Genomic DNA, 25,234 nt, shown 5'->3' with positions numbered 1-25,234 from the left:
TTTATCTGCCCGTATTGCTTTGCCCATGGCATGAAAATTTATGGTGATTAAATTGTAGTGCTATCGATCAACCACATTAGACTAGAAATAGTGATTAATAGGCTTTAATCACCATAAATCATCTCATCTGTTGCTAGCCCAGTTCCAAGGTAGGTACTGAGGGAAGGTTTTGTGTGGAACAACTTTTATGTGGATTCTGAGGAGAGGAGTGACAGGTACAGGGGGAGGCCAGCTCATACAGTACATTCATACAGATAGTGCTAACAGCTATACAGTGGTTCCACCATAGTAGTTCAATGTAATTATGATGCATGTGCTACCATGGCAACCCATACAGCTGCAGAAGGTATTGCTGAACCATCACAGGTATCGCAGGTATGTGAGGAGATTCTTTAGTAGGGCTTCCTGATAGCCTTCCAGTTGCTCCTAAGAAACCAGCTGTGGCTGCCACTTATAATACTAAATGGAAATGTTTCTTCTGTGGGATAACTGTCCAGCTCATGAGGTACTTGTTATAAATATGTCAAGAAGGGACATTCTGCCTGGATGTGCAAATCCAAGGCTTTATCAAGCTCAGTGGCAACAATGGTCAATTCTCAGGTACTGGCTAGGCTTACTAATGTGCCACGAGGACTCACTCAAGCCGCAACCTTTGTGATTGTGAATGGTAAAAGGTTTAGTTACATGAGCAAGAAAGTCATGTGGGAATTAAAACTGAAGGTTCACCCATCCAGTAAAGACATTACTAATGGCTCAGAAAACTTTAAACACTGGTTCCCAAGGATATGTTGTTGACCTAAGTCTTAGTCTTAATAACCAGTCATTTGGTGTATTGTAGAACCTATGTTCTGCCTTAATATTTGGCCAGGATTTCCAGCGTCTGCATCTAAGTGTGAAATTTGAATATGGAGGACCCTTTTCTGAGCTAATTGTGAATGGTGCTGATCATTACTGTGCACTGACAGTAGCAAACAATGGAAGAACCATCCCTTTTTTTGAGAGGAAATTCATCAAATGCTTTCTGAAGGCATAATTGAGATGTGCATATCACCGTGGCGAGTCCAAGTGGTAGTGGCGAAGGATCCTACTCACTGACACAAGAAGTGAATGTGTGTGAATTATTCACAGATAATCAGTCAATTCACAGAATTGGATGCTTACCCCTTGCCAAGAATTGACGAAATGGTGAAAGAACTTGCAAAATATAGTGTGTTCTCTACCTTTGACCTGAAAAATGCCTACCACTAAATGTCACTGAAGGAGTCAGATAAGAAGTATATGGCTTTTGAAGCCAATTAACATTTATATCAATTTTGTAGGATTCCATTTGGAGTCACAAATGGGGTGGCCACCTTCCAGCGAGCTATGGACAAGTTAGTTTGAGAAGAAAAACTGGAAGGTGCCTTCCTTACCTTGATAATATCACTATTGCTAGACAAACATAAGAGAGGCATGATCAAAATGTAAAAACAGAATTGTCAATTGCATAATAATTTATTTGTATACAAGTAAGCACACTCAAAAAAGTAGATAAAACTAAATCAATAATTGCTTATATTACCAAAAAAAATTGAAATGATCTATGCAACCATATTAAATCCATTGGTTGAAATAGCTTCTATAAAATAAAGGAATAAAAAGAAAAAAAAACTAGAAACTAAAAACAAATCTAATCTATTCCCTCCCTCTATTCAAGGTTACCCTATAAATTAATTTTAAAATATCAGCAATGTGGAACCACTTGGTGATCCTCAGAGAGCAGGCAATGAACCACCAGAACATACAATAATTGTTAATTCTTCCAATTATAAAAACATTCTAAGAATGGACCCCACAATTTCATATATTGAATCTTTCTATCTTTAATATTATATCTAATTTTCTCTAAACTTAAACAAAACATTATGAGTAGGGGATGAATCATCTTTCCATTTCAATAAGATTGCTCATCTGGCTATCAATGTGGTAAAAACTAAAAGTTTTTTTTTTCTTGAGATGCCAATAGAAATTTATCTGAATCATGAAAAAAAAACCAAACAGAGCAAATAACGGGCAAGGTTTCAAATGAACCTTAAGAATCATTGATAAAGTTTGGATAAAGTCTTTCCAGAATCTCTCTAAATTTGGGCACTCCCAAAACATATGGATTAGAGAAGCTTCAAAAATTTTACATTTCTCACATAGTGGATCAATATCTGCATAAAAATTAGATCATTTAAGTTTGGACATAAGCATTCTGTGCACCACTGTAAAAATTGTAATGAGTAGTGTCCTGCACAAAATGAGGAATCATTAATCAAGCTGAGAGTAGTGTACCAATCTTCTTCTGAAAATGTTATGTTCAAATTTCATTCCCAATTGCTCTTGGTCCCAGCCATGGGAATTGAATTTAAGTTCATAAATTATTATAAATACATGATATTAATCCACCATGAAAATAAAACAATAATTTAAAAAAAACAGATCAACAATATTAGTCTTGGAAATTTGCGGAAAATCCAAAAGCTTAGACTAAACAAAATGTCTAATTTGTAAATATCTAAAAAAAAGTGCCTATTGGAAGGATTAAATTTAGCTGATAATTGTTCGAAAGAGGCAAAATTATGCTGAAAAAGAGATCATTAAAACTTTGAATACCTTTTCTATGCCGTTCCTTGAAACCAGCACCCAACAAAGACAGTTTGAAAAAGATGGTCATCTTTAATAGGACTAGCCAGTGAAAAATCATTAATTCCGAAGAATTTCCTAAATTGATCCTAAATTCTCAGTCTATTTCTCATTAATGGATTATGTGTTAATTTAGAAAAGGAAAATCGTTTAAAAAAGTGGATCACATGGTCTATGCTTCAGGGCTTTTTCCCTTCACTCTGCAAATGTATGCTGTCTTTGAAGCCTGCTGCTAGTTCACAGTCACTTTTCAAAACCTACAAGTTTTGTTAAATCTGTCTCTTAAAGGGACAGTCCCACACAAATAAAATGAACTGAAAAATGAAAGAACGACACAAGGAAGCAAAATCTTCATTGTCCAGTTTAATTAGTGGAAACATGCTATCTTATTTGCATATCTCAGGGTAGTGATCTCTGGATTGCTACCTGTGCCAAGTGGAAATGGTGGCAAAAATGGAAGGATCAGACAGATGAATGTGTGGTTGAGGGGCTGGTGCAGAAGATAGGGTTTCAGATTCTTAGACCATTGGGATCTCTTCTGGGGCAGGAATGACCTCTACAAGAAGGATAGGTTAAACCTGAACCCAAAAGAGGCCAATATCTTGGCAGGCAGGTTTAATAGAGCAGTTGAGTATGGTTTAAACTAATTTGGCCAGGGGCTGGGAAGCTGAATGATAGGGCAATGGATAGGAAAGAGAAAATAGGAAAAGTTCAAATAGGCAGTGAAATTAAAAGGTCAGAAGGAGCAGAAAGGGATCAGAGAGTATGGCCAACTGCATCAAGTAATAAGGTGAGGAGTGTGGGGAGTAACAGATTAGAGGTATTATACATAAATGAACAGAAAATAAGAAATAAAATGGATGAGTTTGAGGCTCAACTGCATATTGGAAGCTATGATGTGATAGGAATAACAGAGACATTACTGCAGGAGCGCCAGGATTATGAAATAAATATTCCAGGGTATACGTCCTATCGAAAGGACAGACAGGTGGGTAGAGGGGGTGGGATGGTTGGTGAGAAGTGATTTCCAGTCCCTTGAAAGGGTGACATAAAAGCAGGTGGAGTAGAGTCTGTTTGGATAGAGTTGAGGAATTGCAAGGACAAGAGGACCATAAAGGGAGTCAGATACAAGCCTCCAAACAGGAGCTTGGAAAAAGGAGGCAGAATAAATCTGGAGTTAAGATTGGCATGTCAGAATGGTAATGATACAGTTGTTATGGGGATTTCAACATGCAGGTAGACTGGGAAAATTTAGTTGGTGTGGGACTGCAAAAAAGTGAGTTTATGGAATGTCTCTGGGATACATTCTTAGAGCAGTTCATGATGGACCCCACCAGGGGGAAGACAATTCTGGATTTGGTGCTGTGTAACAATGCAGATTTGATAAGGGACCTGGAAGTAGGGGAGCCATTAGGTAATAGTGACCATAATATGGTAAGTTTTAATTTGCAATTTGAAAGGGAGAAGGAAATAAAGTCAGAAATCTCAGTATTATAGTTGAATAAAGGGGATTATGCAACCATGAGAGAGGAGCTCACCAAAATAGAATGGAAGGATACCCTGTGGAACAAAAATAGCAGGCATTTCTGGGCATTTTGCAGAAGGTACAGGACCAGTTCATTCCAAAGAGGAAGAAAGGCTCTAAGGCATGGCTGGCAAAGGAAGTCAAGAACAGTATCAAGACCAAGGATAGGAAGTACAATATAGAAAAGGGGAGTGGGACACTAGAGGATTGGGAAACCTTCAAGGAGCAACAGAAGATAACTGAAAAATATACAGGAGGAAACAAATGAGGTATGAGAGTAAACTAACCAATAATATAAAAGGGGATAGTAAAATCTTTTTTAGGTATGTAAAGAGGAAAAAATGAATTAGGACCAAAATTAGGCCCTTAAAACCAGAAATGGACAAAATTATTATGGGAAGCAAGGAAAATGCTGACGAGTTTAACAGATACTTTGGATCTGTCTTCCCAGGGAAGATACAGGTAAAGGACAGATAGGGGGTAGAGGTCCTGCGGTATCGAATAAATTGATAGAAACTCCATTGGTAATGGAGGAATTGATGGAAATCCAAATTCGGAAGCATGTGGTTTTTGGTAAATTGAAAGGACTGAAGGCTGATAAGTCCCCAGGGCCTGATGGACTACATCCCAGGGTGCTTAGGGAGGTTGCTCTTTAAATTGTGGACGCATTGGTTGACATTTTCCACTGGTCTATGGATTCAGGAGAGTGGATGGATTTGAGGGTGGCTAATGTTGTGCTGCATTTTAAGAAGGGAGAGAGAGAAAAAACAATTACAAATTACAGACTGGTTAGCCTGACATCAGTAGTGGGGAAGATATTAGAATCTATTCTACAAACCTGATTGAGTTCTTCGAGGGGGTTACAAAAAAGGTTAATGAAGGGAAAGCTGTGGATGTTGTCTATTTGGACTTTAGTAAAGCTTTTGACAAAGTTCCCCACAGGAGGTTAGGAAATAAGGTGGAGGCATTAGGTATAAATAAAGAGGTAATGAAATGGATTCAGCAGTGGTTGGATGGGAGGTGTCAGAGAGTAGTGGTAGAAAATTGTTTGTTCAATTGGAGGCCGGTGACTAGTGGAGTTCCTCAGGGTTCGGTCCTGGGTCCACTATTATTTGTTATTAATGATCTGGATGTAGGGGTGGAGAATTGGATAAGCAAGTTTGTGGATGACACAAAGATTGGTGGTGTTGTGGACAGTGAGGTAGATTACCGTAGATTAAAAGGTGATTTAGGAAGGCTGGAGGTGTGGGCTGAGAAATGGCTGATGGAATTTAATACAGATAAATGTGAGGTGCTACATTTTGGAAAGGCAAATTTAAATAGGTCATATACATTGAATGGTAGACAATTGAGGAGTGCAGAGCAACAAAGGGATTTAGGAGTTATGGTAAATAGTACCCTCAAGGCTGAAACTCAGGTAGATGGTGTGGTGAAGAAGGCATTTGGAATGTTGGCCTTCATAAATCGGAGTATTGAATTCAAGAGTAGGGAGGTTATGATGAAATGGTACAAGGCCAAATTTGGAGTACTGTGTACAGTTTTGGTCACCAAATTATAGGAAAGATATAAACAAAATAGAGAGAGTGCAGAGAAGGTTCACGAGAATGTTGACAGGATTTCAGGGTCTGAGTTATAGGGAAAGGTTGTGCAGACTGGGGTTTTTTTCTCTGGAGCGTAGAAGATTGAGAGGGGACTTGATAGAGGTGTTTAAGATTTTAAAAGGGACAGACAGAGTAAATGTGGATAGGCTTTTTCAATTAAGAAAGGGGGAGATTCAAACTAGAGGACATGGTTTAAGATTGAAGGGGGAAAATTATAAGGGGAACATGAGGGGAAATTTCTTTACGCAGAGGGTGGTGGGGATGTGGAATGAGCTTCCGGCAGACGTGGTCGAGGCGGGATCATTGGTTACATTTAAGGAAAGACTGGATCGTTACATGGATAGGAGGGGACTGGAGGGGTATGGACCGGGTGCTGGTCAGTGGGACTAGGAGGGTGGGGATTTGCAATGGCATGGACTAGTAGGGCCGAACTGGCCTGTTCTGTGCTGTAAGTGGTTCTATGGTTATATTATATGGTTATTATAAAAGAAGAAATAACATAAAACCTCGACAGAAATAACAGTATCATTGCAAGACAGCATGGATTTCTGAAGGGAGAATCATACTTGATTAATCTTCTGAAATTTGACGAGACAGGTGGACATGGGAGAGCCAGTGGATGTACTTGGACTTCCAGAAGGCTTTTGATAAGGTCCCGTACAGGAGTTTAGTAGGCAAAATTAGAGAGCATGGCATTGGGGGGAGGCTGCTGACATGGATAGAAAATTGGTTGACAGACAGGAAACAAAGAGTAGGGTCACTTTCGGGTTGGCAGGATGTGATCTGGGGTTCTGCAGTGCTCGGTGCTGGGTCCTCAGTTGTTTATCATATATATTTTAATGATTTAGATAAGGGGATTATAAATGACATTAGCAAATTTGCCCAAGACACAAAACTGGGTGGCAGTGTGAAGTGTGAGGAGGATGTCAGGAAAATGCAGGGAGACTTGGACAGGTTAGGTGAGTGAGCGGATGCATGGAAGATACGGTTTAATGTGGATAAATGCGATGTTATCCACTTTGGTTCCAGGTACAGGAAAGGAGATTACTATTTAAATGGAGTCGTTAGGGAGTTGGGAAGTGCAACGTGATTTATGTGTACTTGTACATCAGTCACTAAAAGCAAGCATGCAGGTTCAACAAGCTGTGAAAAAGGCAAATGGCATGTTAACCTTCATAAAAAGGGGAGTAGAGTATCAGAATAAAGATGCCCTTCTGCAGCTGTACAGGGCCCTGGTGAGACCACACCTGGAGTATTGTGTCCAGTTCTGGTCTCCTAATTTGAGGAAGGACATTCTCACTATTGAGGGAGTGTAGCCCAGTGTAGATTCACAAGGTTAGTTCCTGGGATAGCGGGATTGACGTATACCGAAATGTTGGATAAACTGGGGTTTAATACGTTGGAATTTAGAAGGATGAGGGGAGATATGATCGAGATATACAAGGTTATTAAGAGATTGGACATGATAGAAACTGATTACATGTTCCTGATATTGGGGAGACTAGGACTAGAGGCCATAGTTTAAGAATACTGGGAAGGCCCTTTAGGACAGAGATGAGAGAATTTTTTTTTCCCAGAGAGTTGTTGGTCTGTTGGATGCTTTGCCACAGAGGGTAGTAGAGGCGGATTCTCTGGATTATTTCAAGAGGGAGTTAGATAAGGTTCTTGTGGACAGGGGGATTATGGGTTATGGGGAGAAGGCAGGGACAGGGCACAGATAGTGGAAGATCAACCATGATCTAAATGAATGGTGGTGCTGGCTCAGGCATTGCATTTGCCCTTTTTTCCCAGGATGCCACAATGACTGGGAGTGCACTGGTTTTTGCCCACTATCTAGTACTAGGCCTGCAGTTTGTGTATATGTGATAGAGTGCACAGGTTTTTGCCCACTATCTAGTACTAGGCCTGCAGTTTGTGAATATGTGATAGGTTGAATACTTCAAAAATGAGAGAAATAGGACAAGGAGAAATTGATCGCTACTTTGCAACTCATCTCTTGAAGCTTCCACAGGTTCACTTGTATGCCTCAAACTTTCAATCTCCAGAACTGAAATCAATGTACGCACAGAGAGAGGTGTATCTGTGACGATTCCAGAAACAACATATTACTTGCTCTTCCTTTTGTAAGAGAATGCAATTAAAAATTCTGACCCAAGTTGCACAAGTTGCCATTAGTAAGCAAGAGGCTCAGAGGCCATGGAATGCTTCATTGCTTGGAGTCCTCAACCCCCTTCAGCTCTGCCCACGCTGGGTCAACGGCACTGTAAGAGTGCAGCAGTTAGATTCTGCAGTACTCCAAATGTTTAACATCCATTGAGCATTTGTGGAAACCTGGCTGCTTTCCAGCACTTCAGCCACACTCATGGAAAGGCTGAAAATTTTTGGCTCTCATTTATTTTTCCCAAAACAGTATATTGTCAAATAGCCATCTTTGTTTATATTTTGCTATTTTAAAATAACCAAAATGACTGATGGGACTGCAAAGCAATGTGCTTTAAATCTGTAACGAAACTACAAAACTTTAAAATTGTGAATTCATATTGATTGAGACTCAATTGTTTAGAATGTTTTTTTTTAGATATGATTACTATTGGCAATGGCAGTTGTAACAGCTTGGAAACCTACCTACTTCTGAGACTGTTTGCTTTTTCTGTTTCAGTTTATAAAATATCGAAGAAGCAGCTCAGTTAAAAAAAAATTGTTTTGAACAAACCTGTGAAACGCATATCAAGAATATTCTTTGGGTTTCTTTCATTTAGTCACAGTAACTTTGGGGGAAAATGTCAATAGAAAATAATGTTCTATGTGTTACCTGGATTTCTGCCAAGCATCTATTTGAAAAATCCCCAAGGAAATTCCCAGAGACAATTTGGTCAAGTTAAGATAAAGCAACATTACAAAAATAAACTAAACAGAAAGGAGTGTTGGGGTGGAAAATATTGTTTAAAATAAAAACTTGAAAATAAATTCAAATATTACCTTTTCACAACACTATCAGATTTCACGTACAATAAATATCAACTGAGTATTTGTGAGGTTAAAAGATTTGGTATGATACAGTTCCACAACAAGCAACAGAGAAAAAAAAACCCAACAATTTTCAGGCTTAATTTCCATAACTTTCAGGATATACAACATTTCCACAGGCTTAAATGGGATTGTTTTTAAGTTTTGCGACTTTGTATGCCAGACAAACATGGGAACACATTTTGCACACAGCTGAATCTCTTGTATGAAACAAATTGGATGAGAAGATGTGAGAGTTATTTTGTCCGAAGTGAGTTCTAAATGTTGGAGAGAAATAAAACTCAGTTGAAACCTAGGTTTAGCACAAATTTGGATCCTGATTGCTATGAATTGACTTAGTTCAAAGTTTCTGACCGGATACTTGTTCGTTGTGCAGTCACACACTGCTTGATTTTTGTTTTATACTGCGCTTATTGGTTCTCTCGACAAAGTTTTGAAAATGACTCATAGGTCATTCTCAGATGCTACTAGACTCCTTGACCTCCAACCCTCAACCGACTTGCCAAATTCACTGGCTTTCTCCTCCATTATTGGGAAGACTATTTTGGCTTCTCAAAGACACAAAGTATCACTGAAGCCAGGTTCAGATTTTGAGTGACCTCAATCCTCTTGGCCATCTTTTTTAAGAGCTATAGAACAATTACAGCACAGAAACGGGCCACTTAAGTTCCTCTAGTCTGTGCCGAACCACTTTTTCTTGCCTAGTTCCACTGTCCATACAAGTAGCCCTCCATTCTTCTCCCATCCAGATACTTGTCCAAATTTCCTTTAAATGTTAAAAGTTGAGCCCACAGCTACCACTTCAGCTGGAAGCTTGTTCCACACTCCCACCACTCTCTGTGTGAAGAAGTTCCTCTGAAACATTTCCCCTTTCACCTTTAACACATGTCCTCTTGTTTGAACCTCACCCACCCTCAGTGGAAAAAGCCTGTCTACATTAACTCTTTCTATCCCTCTCATCATTGTAAGTACCTCTATCCAAATTTCTCATTCTTCTTCACTCCAGGAAATAAAGTCCTAACCTGTTTAACTTTTCCCTGTAACTTGGTTCCTGAAGTCAGGGCAACATCCTAGTAAATATTCTCTGCACTCTTTCTATCTTATTGATGTCTTTCCTGTAATTAGGTGATCAAAACTACACTCAATACTCCATATTTGTATAAGACCAATGTCTTATACAACTTTACCATAACATCTCAGCTCAATACTTTGATTTGTGAAGGCCTATATACCAAAAACTTTTGTTACAGCCCTATCCACAAGTGACATCATTTTCAGGAAATTATTTATCTGTATTACCAGACCCCTCTGTTCTACCTCACTCTTCACTGCCCTACTATTTACCATGTATGTTCTTTATTGTTTCATCCTTCCAAAATGCAACACCTCACACTTGTCTGCATTAAATTCCATCTGCCATTTTTCAGATCCTTCTGCAAGCTTTGTAAACCTTCTTCACTGTCCACAACACCTCCAATCTTAGTGTCATCTGCAAGTTTATTAATCCAATTTATCACATTATCATCCAGATCATTGATACAGATGACAAATTACAATGGTCCCAGTACCGATCCCTGAAGCACACCATTAGTCACAGGTTATTTGAACTCTTCTAATAGTCGTTTACAGATTAGGAATCTCAACCCTTCTTGACTTGTTCATTGCTGCATAAACAACAGAAATCTTGAAATTACATACTGGCCATCTCCATGCCATAAGTTTTTATCAAAGGATGTTCCACTTGTTATCAAACAAACTTCAATTCCTTTCATTTAATATTATGTCTGAAGTCCTTCTGGAGAAACTCAGAACAGATTCCATATGGATGTATTGCAATTATATATTTAATATTGCTTTAAAAGGGAACATTGGTGAAATTTGCAACTAATTAATGGTCTTTAATAACATGCATGATAATTCAAGGAAATTATTGTTTATCCTATATTTGTCTTTCTGAACTTCAGGGCATCCAGAATCCATTCTTGTCATTTATATTGTTATCCTTTAGAATTTAAAATAAAATGGGTGTGTTCGACAAACCATGAAATTTAAATTTCCACACATCATGCACAATTAACTATGGCATAGAATCTACCCCACTTGTTTAATCTCTATTATAATCCATAATTAAAACAAGTTTGGGAACAGATGACCAGCTACCATTCTAAGGTAGAAAAAGCAGCAGGGCGATAGAATCTAAATGGACAAGAAAATATTTACTTTCATTAAAGTGTAGCAAATGAATTCTAACATGCACATTAGGAATGGGAGAATATTAAGATGTTCACACTGAGCAACAGTGAAGCAGATATTTTTATACTGTTCAAACAACAGCCAACACTTGATACAGAACCATTTTAAAATTCAAACAAGGCTTCATTTTGTAAGTTAAAAACTGAAAATTTAAATTGAATTTCAAAAAAATAAGATGCACATGAAGAAGGCCAGTATGGTATGGGGAGGGGAGTTGAAATAGCATGGAACTAGGTGCTAGGGATGACTACTGCAGAGAGAGAATAGGTGCTCTGCGAAACAATCCCCGAGTCTGTACTTGGCTCACTGATGTAGAGGAGGATTTTTTTTGTGGTCCTGAGGTAGATTATGGTTGACACTGTAGTGAGGAGGTTCAAGAGCCTGATCACTGCTGGGAGAAAAAACAAGCTTCTTGAATCTATTTCCAATGAACACAAGAATAGGTTGCAAGATGCAGAGAAGAACTCCTAAGTGAGTTTCATGAAACATGACTGAGACATTTGGGCTATTTCCTAAAATAGGTGTGAAAGGTGTCTCAGGATCACTCATCAGTATTTCTTCCATTGACCACAGAATTGTGCAGAAAGTCATGAATCCCATTTGGACATATGACATGTTGCACAGGTTGGATGAAAAATGACTGTCTCTAGCCCCTGCATTGTCAATCATCTACCCAAGTTTGCAATGGTTTAATTTAGACCATGCTGGGCATTCTATCATGTGTTGACATAATCTGATTTTTATGTAATTTGGATTTGGACTTTTTTATGCACAGGACTGATTAAAACTGATTTGGATCACTTTTATTCCTGCTAATAAGAAACAGTTTATTTGTACATTATCTTTTCTGATGAGGACTCCTGGGGATTCAAAATTTCCATGAATGATTTCCACTTCCAAGTACCCCATGGCATTGAGAGTTAGGAATGAAACTCGCAATAGTTCTTCCACAAAAGCCCTGTTTGTGATGCAGCTAACTGTGTTGAATACTTGCCGTGTTTTTTTTTTCAGCTGATCGCAAGAGTGATTTGTTTTGCATGCCACATTAATCCTTTCCACATTTTCTGGAACCAGACAGTTAGAATTCCACTTGTAAGGCTTGTTTTTATGAATAAAATTTAAGAAGCAAAGCAACATGGATCCAAGCTTGACAAATTCCCCCAAGGCTACAAGCAGAGTGCGCTATCGTGACAAGCCATACAGTAGCTTCTAAACTCACAGTCTGGGGCTAATATTCCTGGTGGGCTGGAATCACAGCTGGAAGAAGATCCAATTATCCTTCATAATTTTCTTGCAATTACCTTAAGTAGTGAATTGGTGTGTAAGAGTACACAATAGAACAGACTGAGAATCAGCAGAACTAAGGTCATGAACTATGTTCATCAAGTAGAAAATGAGCAAGCTCACTGTGAAAGCAATTATTAAATAAAACTAACAGCAAAGGCAAACAGTGGCAATTGTTCTGGTTCAGTGTGGTATCAATATGACTGTCCCACACTTGTGAAATTATGATATGTTGAAAAAGCTCAAACGAATGATTAATTTGCCTGCGTAGCTTTCTGTTAAATCATTGGGGTAATTCTATTTCTCTTTGAAAGGGGAAGGGGGAAAAAAAAACAATATTAACAAAATGGGATCTCTTTTGAATCTACAGCATGATAAATGCAGAATTTCATTGGTAAGTCAAAATGCCTATGATGTCAGTATATGCTGTTAAAAGATTAATGGCATTGATCTGTTGTACATTTTATTAGCTCCTTAATGGAAGGAATATAAAGGCAGCTGGCCATATTGTGATGGTCCGTGCAAAATGGAAGTTTTGAGGGTACCTGTACAGCCAGAGTCGCAAATGTTTGAAAAGATCATTCAGCAATATGGAGATTTCCTTTAACATTGACAAATTGCAATTACAGAGAGAGCGAAAAGGGAAACAGAAAATGAGCATCAAGAACTACAAAGTGTCGGTGATTTTTTAAAAAAAAAATAGACATTCCAACACAGTCAGGAAACTTAAACCCTCACCAATGGGTCTGACATTCATTTGTAGCTGCACTAGTGCTGGGATTCATATACCTATAGGCGTGCAAATACGCACAAGCAGCACACGCCCACGAGCACACAAACACTGTTTCTCTCTCTCTCTCTTCCACAACCAGCTTACTCTGATTGATTGTCATTTTTTTGTTTATTTAAAAGAATGTCTATAGCTACTGTTACTTGCAATTTTTCTTTTAAAAAGAATATGCATTTCTTTCCATTAAACTAAATTTTCTCTTTAGAATTTCACTGAAACTTGTGTATTGGACTGGAAAATTCATTTCAGTGAGTATTATAATGAAAGTAATTTAAAAAAAAGCAACTGCCTGGATCTGTTTTTTTGAACTGATATCTTAATACAAATGGTAAGGTACATTTGGGAGAGTGTGAATTTTTGATGAACCAAATCAGGCTCATTGGAGCTTTATTGCTGAACCATGCTGGTCACAAGAGAAAGTTTGCTTGTTGGCAGATGGCACATTTGCCGCTGAGCAGAAATTATTCCATCAAATAGTGAAGTTGAAATTGCAAACATATAATTGTGGTTCTGGGTTTCAGCTTAATTAAAAATGGGGCAAAAACCTTCCTCCTTCCAGCATTCAAAGATGCATCCGAGGCATCCAACAAACTCTTGACCACCCTGATGGCTTTTTGACATCTTGGGCTGACAAGGACCATCAAATCAGCTAGTCTCAACAGGGGCCCTATAGGGGCCACAGCACATTTAAGTAAAAGCCTTGTTTTCTTTTCACATCACATAACTGTTGCAGTACCAGCGATCGGGGCGGGGGTTCAAACCCCACGCTGTGTGTAAGGAGTTTGTACATTCTCCTCGTGTCTGTGTGGGTTTCCGATGGGGGTTGCCATTTCCTCAAACCCTTCAAAACATACCGGGGTTGTATGTCATTTGGGGTTAATTTGGTGGGAAGGGCTCATGGGTCGGAAGGGCCTGTTACTGTGCTGCATGTTTGTATATCTAAATTTAATTTAAAAAAAATTAAATGTTTTATGTTGTTGATAGGTAAGAAATACGGAAGAAACAAAAATTAGATGGCTTCGCAGGGAAGGGGGACCATAAACTTCGAGCAGTCCTAGGGAGCCACAGCCACAAAAAAAAGGTTGAGAATGGCTGCTTTAGAGTATAAATATCTCTGATATTTCAAGGCATAAAATGAATGAAAGAGATTTAAATGATAATATTAAAATAATTCTAAAATTGATAAGTAGAACATTCTTGTGCTGTGTTTAAGTTAGGGTGAATTAATTGAATGTGTTACACTTGAATAGCATAAAATAATTTTACATATATTGCACTTTAACACCAGCAGCCTCATGTATAAAAATGATTGCGCTACATAAGTGATGTAAGCTGAAACTCTATGTACACAGTCTATCAAACCACTGATCTCAGGATGTTTGCATTCCAATCCTGGATTCAGTGCTGAGTTTAGGCAGAGCAAGGGAGCAACAGAAACTTGTTAGCTCACTGAAGTGCAGGAATTAAGTTTGGTGTGCATGAACCCATTTCCATCTACGATTCTACGATTTCCATCGTGAGGATAGGGTAAGGGTGAATGTAAAAATGATCATGTCCACTGACCATTATTAAACCTTTGTCAACTATGTGTGATAGAGTGTAATGTGATGAAAATAGCCCTCAACCCGTGCCACTGCTGTCCATAAAAGCAACTCTCTGTCATGGCATTTCTTTCTAAGTGTCCAGGAAGTGGTTTATGTTTGTACTTCCCTCAGACAACAATGCAGCAAAGGAGGGATTTGAAGATCTTGGAGCTATTGAAATGCTTCAGACTTGCAATCCTCTCTGCTAATCCTCATTTTTGTTATTTCTAGTATTTTAAGTTGGTGATCTATTACTTTTGACCTGAAAATACAATGGTCTTATTGCTGCTTCAGCCATATTATATTTTATTCTCTTACCTTAAAAAGTCAAGAAAGACTTTGAACAATTCGATCAAACTCCTGACCTCTGCCTTGTAGACAGTGGGAGTGCTTAGGAGTGTTAGAAACTGAGTCATGGATGGACTTCCTCTGATTTTTTGCAAACACGTCATTTATGTAGCTGGCTGAGATGAGTTTCTGGTCGATGGTGACTACCAGGATGTTGATAGTGGAAGATTTAGTGATGAAATCATTATTGAGTATCAATACTGAGGCTCAGCTATGTTTGAGATGGTCATTGGCTGACATATGCAGAACCATAGAACACTGCAGAACAGAAACAGGCCTCTTTGGCCCATCTAGTTTGTGCCAAACCATTATTTTGCCTCGTCCCACTGACTTGCACCCAGTCCATAGCACTCCATGCCCCTCCCATCCATGTATCTGTCTAAATTCTTCTTAAATGTTAAACTTGAGCCCGCATTCACCACATCAGCTGTCAGCTTGTTCCACACTCCCACCACACTCTGTGTGAAGATGTTCCCCCTACACTTTTCTCATTTCACTCTTTACCCGTGTACTCTGGTTTGTATCTCACCTGCTGTCAGTGGAAAAAGCCTATCTACATTTCCTCTGTCTATCCCCCTCATAATTTTAAATACCTCTATCAAATCTTCCCTCATTCTTCTGTGCTCCATGGAATAAAGACCTAACCTGTTTAACCTTTCCCTGTAACTTGGTTTTTGAAGTCTGCACTTTTTCTATCTTATTGATATCTTTCCTGTAGTTAGGTGACCAAAACTGCACACAATACTCCATATTTGACCTCACCAATGTCTTGTACAACATTACTATAACATCACAGCTGCTACACTCAATACTTTGAATTATGAAGGCCAATATGCCATAAGCTCTCTTTATAACCCTATCTACCTGTGATGCCACTTTCAGGGAATTATGTATCTGTATTCTCAGGTCTCTCTGTTCTACTGCACTTCTCGGTGACCTACCATTCACTGTGACCATCCAAAATGCAACACCTCACACTTATCTGCATTAAATTCCATCTGCCATTTTTCAGCCCATTTTTCCAGCTGAACCAGATCCCTATGTAAACTTTGAAAAATGTATTTGCTGTCCACAATGCCTCCAGTTTTAGTGTCATCTGGAAACTTAATGATCCAATTTACCACAATATCATCCAGATCATTGATATAGATGACAAACAACAATGGTCCCAGCACTGATCTCTGAGGCACACCACTGGTCACAGTCTTCCAGTCTAAGAAGCAACCATCCACGACTACTCTTTGACTTTTCCCATCCAGCCATTGTTGAATCCAGTTCACAACTTAACCATGAATACCCACTTCTTGACTAACCTCCCAAGTGGGATCTTGTCTAAAGTCCATGCAAAGGTAAAGGTTCCATTATTGTCACATAATACTACATTTAGAATGTAACATACATGAAATTATTAAACTTTTATCCATCATGAAACAGAGAGCCCCTCACAGAAACCTACTGCATCTGGTGTTCCAAGGAAGTCTACTCTCCAAGTACTGACCAGGCCTGAACCTGCTTAGTTTCTGAAATCAAATGATCTCAAACATTTACAGGCTATTAGGCTTCAGTTAGATAACATCCACAGCTTTCCCTCATCAACTTTCCTGCTAATTGATGCACCATCAATAACTCCAAAAGACTTGAAATTATGTAAAACTCATAGGCTTTTATTCACAATAGAATGGAGTTACATCCATGATGATCGATTGTCCTGAACTGGGGATGGGCTATGGAACAGTCACCTTTATTCAGGAGCCTGTGGGAGGAGCATGCCAATGGGCATGGCTAGACAGTTAAATATAGAAACAGTGGTTTACCACAGTAACCTCCTCAAAAATCTCTACAGGATTGGTCAAACCTGACCTCTCATGCACAAAACCATGTCAACTATCTCTGATCCATTTCTGGCTATCCAAATAATTGTATATCTCAACTCTTAGAACACCTTCCAGTAATTTACCTACTACTAACATCAGGCTCACTGTCCTATAATTTCCAGAGTAATTTTGGAACCTTTTTTAAACAATAGAACAACGTGACCTACCCTCCAATCCTTCAGCACCACACCCATGGCTAAGGGCATTATAAATATTTCTGCCAGAGCCCCTGGAATTTCTACACTAGCCTCCCTCAAGGTCTGAGAGAATATCTTGTCAGGCCCTGGGGGGGTTATCCTCCTTTTTGCTTTAAGACAAGAAGCACTTCTTCCTCTTTAATCTGTATAGGTTCTTTGACCTCGATGCTTGTTTTTCTTACTTCTCATGACTCTGTGCCTGTTTCCTGAGTGAATACTGATTGAAAAAAAATTAAGACTAATAAGTAAAGAGGGGTTTAACTACAGATCATGGATCATATCACAAAACAACATGATCAAATTGGGGAAGTATAAAATATCTTATGAATTTTATGTGTATTATTTGTATAATTTTTGTATTTAATACTAATTTTGGACATAAAGTGAGCTATGATTTAATTACTTAAATTATAGAATTTCATGTCCTGAATGAAATAATTTGATGTAATAATTATAGTTATGCTTATTTATGTCATTAATATACCTGGTGTAAAGGGTTTTTGTCCAACTCAGTAAAAACATTTTAAAAGGAAAGAAAAAGAATATTTAAGATCTTCCCCATTTCTTTTGGCTGACCACTCTAATCTTCAAGGGGAGCAATTTTGTAATTTTGCTCTTAATATACCTGCAGAAACCCTTTAGATTTTCCCTCACATTATCTGCCAAAACAACTTCGTATCTATTTTTTACCCTTCCTGATTTCTTTCTTGAGGTTTTTCTTGCATTTTTTATACTCCTCAAGTACCTCATTTGCTCTATGTTGCCTACACCTGTTATACACCTCTCTCTTCTTCTGAACTAGATCCCCACTATCCCTTGAAAATCAAGAGTCCCTATGTCTGCTAGCTTTGCTTTAATCCTGACAGGAACATACAAACTCTGTACTCTCAAAATTTCACTTACCTTGCACATCCTTGCCTGAAAACAGTTTATTCCAATCCACACATTCTAGATCCTTTCTCATTTCCTCAAAATTGGCCTTTCTCCAATTTAGAATCTCAGCTTGAGGCTCAGTCCTATCCTTCTCCATAATGAACTTGAAACTAATGACATTATGATCACTGGATTCAAAATGTTCCCCTTTACATATTTCCGTCACCTGTCCTGTCTCATTCCCTAAAAAGAGATCCAGTATTGCATTCTCTCTAGTTGGGTACCTCTACGTATTGATTTAGAAAAGTTACCTGAACAAATTTGACAAACTCCAAGACATTCAGCCTTTTAACAGTATGGGAGTCCCAGTCAATATGTGGAAAATTAAAATCCCCTTAATTTTCCTTTTCTCTCTCTATAGATTTTCTCCTCCAATTATGTGTATAATGACATTATGTTATTTAGGTCTGTTGAATGAAAGCGTGGGCTGCTTAATTTGTTGAGAAAATCTACATTGTGTGTTCATCAGCAAACCTTTCACTGAAGAAGGTTTTACCTTAAACACTGCCCTGAGGATCTCCTTCAATGACATACTGAGGCTGAGATAATAGACAACACACAATCCCAATCATCTTCCTTTGAGTCAATATGACACCAGGATGTCCATTGACTTCAGATTTATTGAGGCTCTTTCATGGCTAACTCTGTCAGATGTTGGCCTGATGGCACAGGAAGTCATGCTCGCTTCGTCTCTGGAATCCGACTCAATTGGACCCATGCTGTGATATGATCTCGAGCTCAGAGCTCTTGACAAAATCTTAACTAGGAAAAAGTGAGCTGGTTATTCGAGAGTAAGGGCTGTGCCACTGAACCGTCAACTTATTCAGACCTTTTTGATGAATGAGAGCAGATAGCAATTGGTCAGGTTGGATTTGTTCTGCTTTTTGTGAACAGGACATGCCATGGGAATTTTCCTGGATATAAACAGAAAATGTAGGAAGCACATGGTAAGTCAGATAATACGTATGGAAGGAGAAACAAATAAATTATTTCAGGTTCGACATCAAGGTTGGGAAAGAGAGAAAGTTGTTATTTTACATTGCAGAGATGGTGAAGGAGTAACGGATAGATTTAATGAATAGATAGGGCGATGTCAGAGTTGTCATGGGAATAAACTTGAAGTCATTTTTTGATTAAATTATTTGCTTGATGGGACAATGAAGAGCGAGAGAGAATATGAATAAAGAATAATGAAACAAGAAATTCTTCAAATGAGATATTTTTCATTTTTTTCATTTTCAATCATATTATACAGTTCTGCAAGGGATATGCAAAATGTTTACGAGCTAACAGATATTTGCTAATTTAATTTGCTGATGCTGGATTGAGAATTTGTGCTATCAAATTCTGCACATTGTTTGATCCGTTACTCACTTGGTGCATATTAAAAGTCTCCTTACTTCTCTTTGTAAGTACTATTTCACCCCCAAAGTTAGCAAAGCATTTATAAAATTCTGTGCATTCCTATGGTTTAATTGCAGTTACATTTATTAATTTGTTGTCAATGAATTCTCCAATATGAAATAAACACTATAAATTGTTTCTGTTTCTGAAAATAATTTCTATTGTTTCTTGCATATCAGATTTGAAAATATGTGCCCTACTTGAAAACATTAGCAACATTATTTAAATATGCTGATCAAATTATTTACCACTTTAAATCTTTTATCTTTTTCAACCTTGCAACAGAAAGCTTTCAATAGATAAACACCATTCAGAAAATGAATGAAGAATATCCAATGTCTTTCTTAGGGCTTGTACATGCCACAAAGTAAAGAGTGTTTCATCATATTGGTTTGCCTTGGCTTTGAATTTAAATGCTTGAGGTTAAAACTTAATTCTATACCTGGACACTTTTGTTTCCTCAGAAAGAATGGATAGTGACTGTACAGTGATAATAAGCGGGCAAGTGCTGGGTCATTGCCAACAGGTTTTACTGCAATAGTCTTGTTTGTGTAGAACTAAGGAAAGCTTGAGTGTGACTGGAATGTCTCCCCTGGGTATTTGCAAACACAGTAGTTATGTTTCGATTTCCTCATCATACATGTGCCAAGTAAGTTAATTGTGTATCACATCCTGTTTCACCCAAAAGCTGGATTTTAAAAAAAATACTGAGCAGTGTTATCTCAATAAGAGGAGTTGGAAGTTGTTCCCATGTTGGATACCAAATTTCATATGGCTGCTTTTCAATATATTAGAATGGATTTCTGGAATTTTATCTGTCATTCTTTTGGTCCTGGTATTATTATTAAGTAATTTCATCTTTTAAAGAGTAATCCACTTTAAAATATGTATTCACACAATGCATACGAAAAATATTCAAAGCCTGCTGAAAAACATTTGGATAGATAAGTCCAGAAGGCTGTATGGGATTTTCACTAGGTTACAATGGAAAATTAGGGAAGAAATTGCTGCGGCATTGACGATTATCTTTTCATCCTTCCTCACCACAGAAGTGGTATCAGAGGATGGCAAATGTTCCATTGTTCAAGAAAGATAATAAGTAAAATCCTGGGAATTATACACCAGTGTGTTTTATCTCAGTATCAAACTATTGGAGACGATTAATAGGGCCACCATTTTTGAGCACTGGGGGAATCATAGACTCATTAGGGATAGACAGTATGGCTTTGTGAGGAGCAGGTCATGCCTCACAACCTTAATTGAGATTTACGAAGAGGTGACAAAAACTTGATGAAAGTAGGATGTTGGATGTGGTCCATGGATTTCAGTAAGGCATTTGACAAGGTTCTTTATAGTAGGCTCATCCAGAATGTCATGACAAATGGGATCTATGGAAACCTGGCTGCATGGAATTAAAATGAGCTTACACAGAGAAGGCATAATGTTGTTGAAAATGCAACATATTCTGCAGATGACACAAAGGTTGGAGGAGTTGTGGATGGAGCTGAAGGTTGTCGAAGGTTACAAGAGGATATAGACAGGATACAGAGATAAATGAAAAGTGGCAGGTGGGTTCAATCTGGCTAAGTGTGAGGTAATGCATTTTGGAAGGATCAACCAGAAGACTGAGTACAGGATTAATGGTTGGTTAATTAGGAGTGTGGATGAACGGAGGGCTCAAATCCATACATCCTTCAAGGTCGCTGCACAGGTTGATAGGATAATTAAGAAGGCGAATGGGGTGCTGGGCTTCCTTAATCATGTTCAACAAGGATTTGTGATCTTTTTAAAATATAAATGACTTTGAAGAAGTGGAGTGGTGATCCAGTGGTTTCCAGAATGCATTAAGGTTACAGGTGTTGTGGATAGTGTAGAAGGTTGTCGTAGCTACAATGGGGTACAGACAAAATGCAGAGTTGAGTGGAAAACTGGCAAATGGAGTTTAATCATGATAAGTGTGAAGTGATGCATTTTTGGAAGATTGAATCTGACTGTGGTTAATGGTGTTAAGGAACAGAGGAATTATGGAGTTCAAGTTCATTGATCCCTCAAGGTTGTGCATGTTGATAGGATGGTTAAGAAGGAATATGGTGTGCTGGCCTTCTTTTGTTGAGAATTGGGTTCAAAACCCACAAGGTCATTTTGCAGCTCTCTAAAATTCTGGGGAGTTCACACTTAGTTTTGGTTCTGGTCATCTCATTATAAGAAGGATATGGAAGCTTCAGAGAAGATGGAGAGGAAATTTACCAGGATGCTGCCTGGATTGGAGAACACGTCTTATGAAGATAGGCTAAGTGAACAGAGGTTTTCTCTCTGGAGTAATAGAGGATGAGAGGTGACTTAATAGATTGATAAGAACAAAAAGAGTGGACAGACAGCACTTATTTCTCAGAGCCACATGACCAATACCACTGGAGATCTGTTTAAGATAAGGTTTTGGTCAATATCAGAGCATAGAGAGTGATAAAACATAGGATTCTGTTGATACTGTGGTTAAGTGAAAAAACACACAGATGCTGCAGAAACTCAGCAGGTGAAAATGCCTTTATGTAGCAAAAGTAAAGATACAGCACCCACATGATGCAGCCAGTCAGCACACTTCCCACCACACATGTTGACATTTGTTATGGTTTCCAGTATGATTCTGCACCCTGCTACCTGGGTGAATTTCTAGTGTAAAATTGAATGGCATCAGTATAAAAATGTGTCAAAAATCTCTGTTTCAAAGGCATGCTGTTTAAAATTAAATCAGAAGAAAGGCAAAATTAACCCAATCTTACAATGTATTTTTTGTATTCTTACAGACTCAAGTTCAGAATATCATTCACTCAGTGTGATGTTTGCTTCACCTAGTTCTGTGCACGAGTGGCAAAAAGTGTTATACTTTCACCAACGGGAAAATGACCAAATTAAATCACTTACCATGATCTCGAACTCCAGGTAATGTGATTTATGAAACAAAGTTGCAAATTATGCAAGACTCTTTTAAATATGGTCACTAAATATAGGTTGAGGCATGGTGACACTCGTTTGCGAAAGGAAGGAAAATAATACGCTTGGGATAGACCCAGAATCTGTTTCCTTTGGATGAATGAACCATGAAAATATTGCTTGCTTCACTGAAATTCATTGATCTCCCTAGATTCAATTCTTTATATGGGTATTTAGATGTCACTGATGTGATCTGATGAAGATGCTTTCATAGCTATTTTGATGTCCTTTTTATATTCTAACTGCTGTGCCATTTTGTAGACCTGCACTTGCTAACAAATCAACATCTCTTTCCCCCAATACTTCAATGATGAATCTGCTTTGGAGATTCCACCATAAATGGCTAGTGTTCGTGGCTACAGGAAATGCTACACTTGCACCCACACCTCCTCCCTCACCACCATTTGGGGACACAAGCGATCCTTCCAACTGCGGCAACACACTTCACTTCACTTGTGAATCTGCAGGGGTCATCTACTCCACTTGGTGCCTCTATACTGACCTCTATGTCAGAGGGGCTGGATGCAAACTGGGAGATAGCTTCATTGAGAACCATCATTGTCTGCTGTAATGGGGGGGGTGGGGGGGTGGAGGAATCTTCCAGTAGGAGACTGAAACATGAAAGTCTGCAGACACTCTGATTGTAGTAAGGCCCCAGATTTGAATTTGTCCTCTGCTGCTATCTGCATGGGTCTTGTCTGTTGGCTCAGTGAACAAGTGGGCTTCCCCTGGGTCCTCCAGTTTCCTCCCAAATCTGCAGAGTTAATCAGTTGTAAGTTACTCCTCATGTGGTGGGGAGGAATAGTTGATGGGATTGTGAGAAAGAATTGATTCTCAGATAAATAAGTGGAATGTAACCAGTGGGAATGTTCAGAGAGCTGATGAAGAATTGATGGGCAAAATAAGTCACACCAACACAATGAGGGAATATGATCAACACATAGTGATCATATTACACAACTATCACATAATTTAATCCTTCCAGCTAGTCTTCTCTGGCTGGTTCTGTGGATGGTTCCAAACCATTCACAAAATACACTCCAACAACTGACCTGGATGAAGAGGTGAAAGGATGGGTCAGTACGTTTGCAGATGACACAAAGGTTGGAGGAGTTGTGGATGGAGCTGAAGGTTGTCGAAGGTTACAAGAGGATATAGACAGGATACAGAGATAAATGAAAAGTGGCAGGTGGGTTCAATCTGGCTAAGTGTGAGGTAATGCATTTTGGAAGGATCAACCAGAAGACTGAGTACAGGATTAATGGTTGGTTAATTAGGAGTGTGGATGAACAGAGGGCTCAAATCCATACATCCTTGAAGGTCACTGCACAGGTTGATAGGATAATTAAGAAGGCCAATGGGGTGCTGGACTTCCTTAATATGGGGATTGAGTTCAGGAGTAGAGAGGTCATGTTGCAACTCTATAAATCTCTAGTAAGACCACATTTAAGAGTATTGTGTTCAGTTCTGGTCACCTCATTATAGGAAGGATGTGGAAACTATGGAGAGGGTGCAGAGGAGATTTGCCAGTATGTTGCTTGGATTGGAAAACAAGTCTTATGGATGGTGGTGGAAGTTGAAACATTCGAGACTCTTAGACAGGCACACGGATGGAGGAAAAATGGAGAGTTATTGGGTAGGGAGGGTTTAGTATTTAGAAATATATGGGTTTGCACACCTGTTCTTGGAGTTCTATTAAACGGTTGATGAGTTAACATAGAACACTACAGCACAGTACAGGCCCTTTTTGCCCTTAAAGAACAGGTGACTTTAAATATGTACAGGGACAGAATGAGAATGGAAACATTCCTAACAGCAAATTTCCTGCCAAATTGTACATCATCTGATATGGAATTATGTCACTATTCCTTCATTACAGATTTCTCAAAATCTCATCCATATACCTCTCAAAGTGACTCTTGAATGTTGCACCCTGCATCTCCTATGGTAGTCCTTTCGTATGGCGATCATCAATGTGTGAAGAAGGTGCTCTTCAGGAGCCTTTTAAACCTTGTCCCTCTTACCTTAAATCTGTACCCTATCATTGTAGACTTTCCTACCCTTGGAGAAAGATTGTGATAACCTTATCTAAAGCCCTTATAATTTTATATGCTTCCAGGCTAATAGCCCCAGTCTATCCAGCCTCTCATAACTAAAGTCCAGTAACATCCTTGTGAATCATTTCTGCACCTTTCCAGCTTAATGACACACTTCCTATAGCTGGGCAAACAGAACTATACACAATTGACATCCTTCCTATAGCTGCGGGACCAGAAACACACACAGAACAAGCAGTGATTTTTTTTTTCTCTCTTGGCTATTTTAACTGAGTCAAGAGTGCCATGAGTAATATTAATGCTCAAGAAATTTGGTGTTTTAGTGCCCAGAATTGCATTGGAAAAACTAAGCTGAGACTTCCAGACTTTAAAAAATATTATCTGGCTGCACGAGCAAAATTTTTAGCATCTAGTTTTGAAGGGAATTCACCAAATTGGGTTCGTATGAGGCTACATTCTCTGAATGAAGCAACAGCTAAAGACTATTTATAAATGGAACATTAAATCAATAAAAAGGAATACAAGTCACCATATTTTGGTACATACGGTGAAAATATAGCAGGAAATTCATGAATATATTGGAAAAAAAAAGTGGGTATTTTGCTAAGAGTTCTATTATTTAATAATATATTGTTACCTATGAATATGGGTAACAGAATTCTAAACATATGGTTACAAAGGGGTATATGCTGTATTTATA

General features: G+C 38.5%; 1 long non-coding RNA gene across 1 annotated transcript in view; it reads left to right on the top strand.

Moving 5' to 3' along the window:
* The first annotated feature begins 430 nt into the window (after positions 1 to 430).
* The window catches only part of LOC138751472 (uncharacterized), a 71,587-nt gene continuing 46,783 nt past the window's right edge, over positions 431 to 25,234 (top strand). The window contains exons 1-3 of the long non-coding RNA XR_011349968.1: positions 431 to 505; positions 14,132 to 14,228; positions 22,291 to 22,426. This is a non-coding gene — a long non-coding RNA (uncharacterized lncRNA). The remainder of the gene's footprint in view (positions 506 to 14,131; positions 14,229 to 22,290; positions 22,427 to 25,234) is intronic.

The sequence above is a fragment of the Narcine bancroftii genome, chromosome 1, assembly GCF_036971445.1.
Source record: "Narcine bancroftii isolate sNarBan1 chromosome 1, sNarBan1.hap1, whole genome shotgun sequence".
NCBI classification, from domain to species: Eukaryota; Metazoa; Chordata; class Chondrichthyes; order Torpediniformes; family Narcinidae; genus Narcine; species Narcine bancroftii.
Note: the sequence above shows the minus strand (reverse complement) of the source record. Positions and strands in the feature narration are given on the sequence as shown.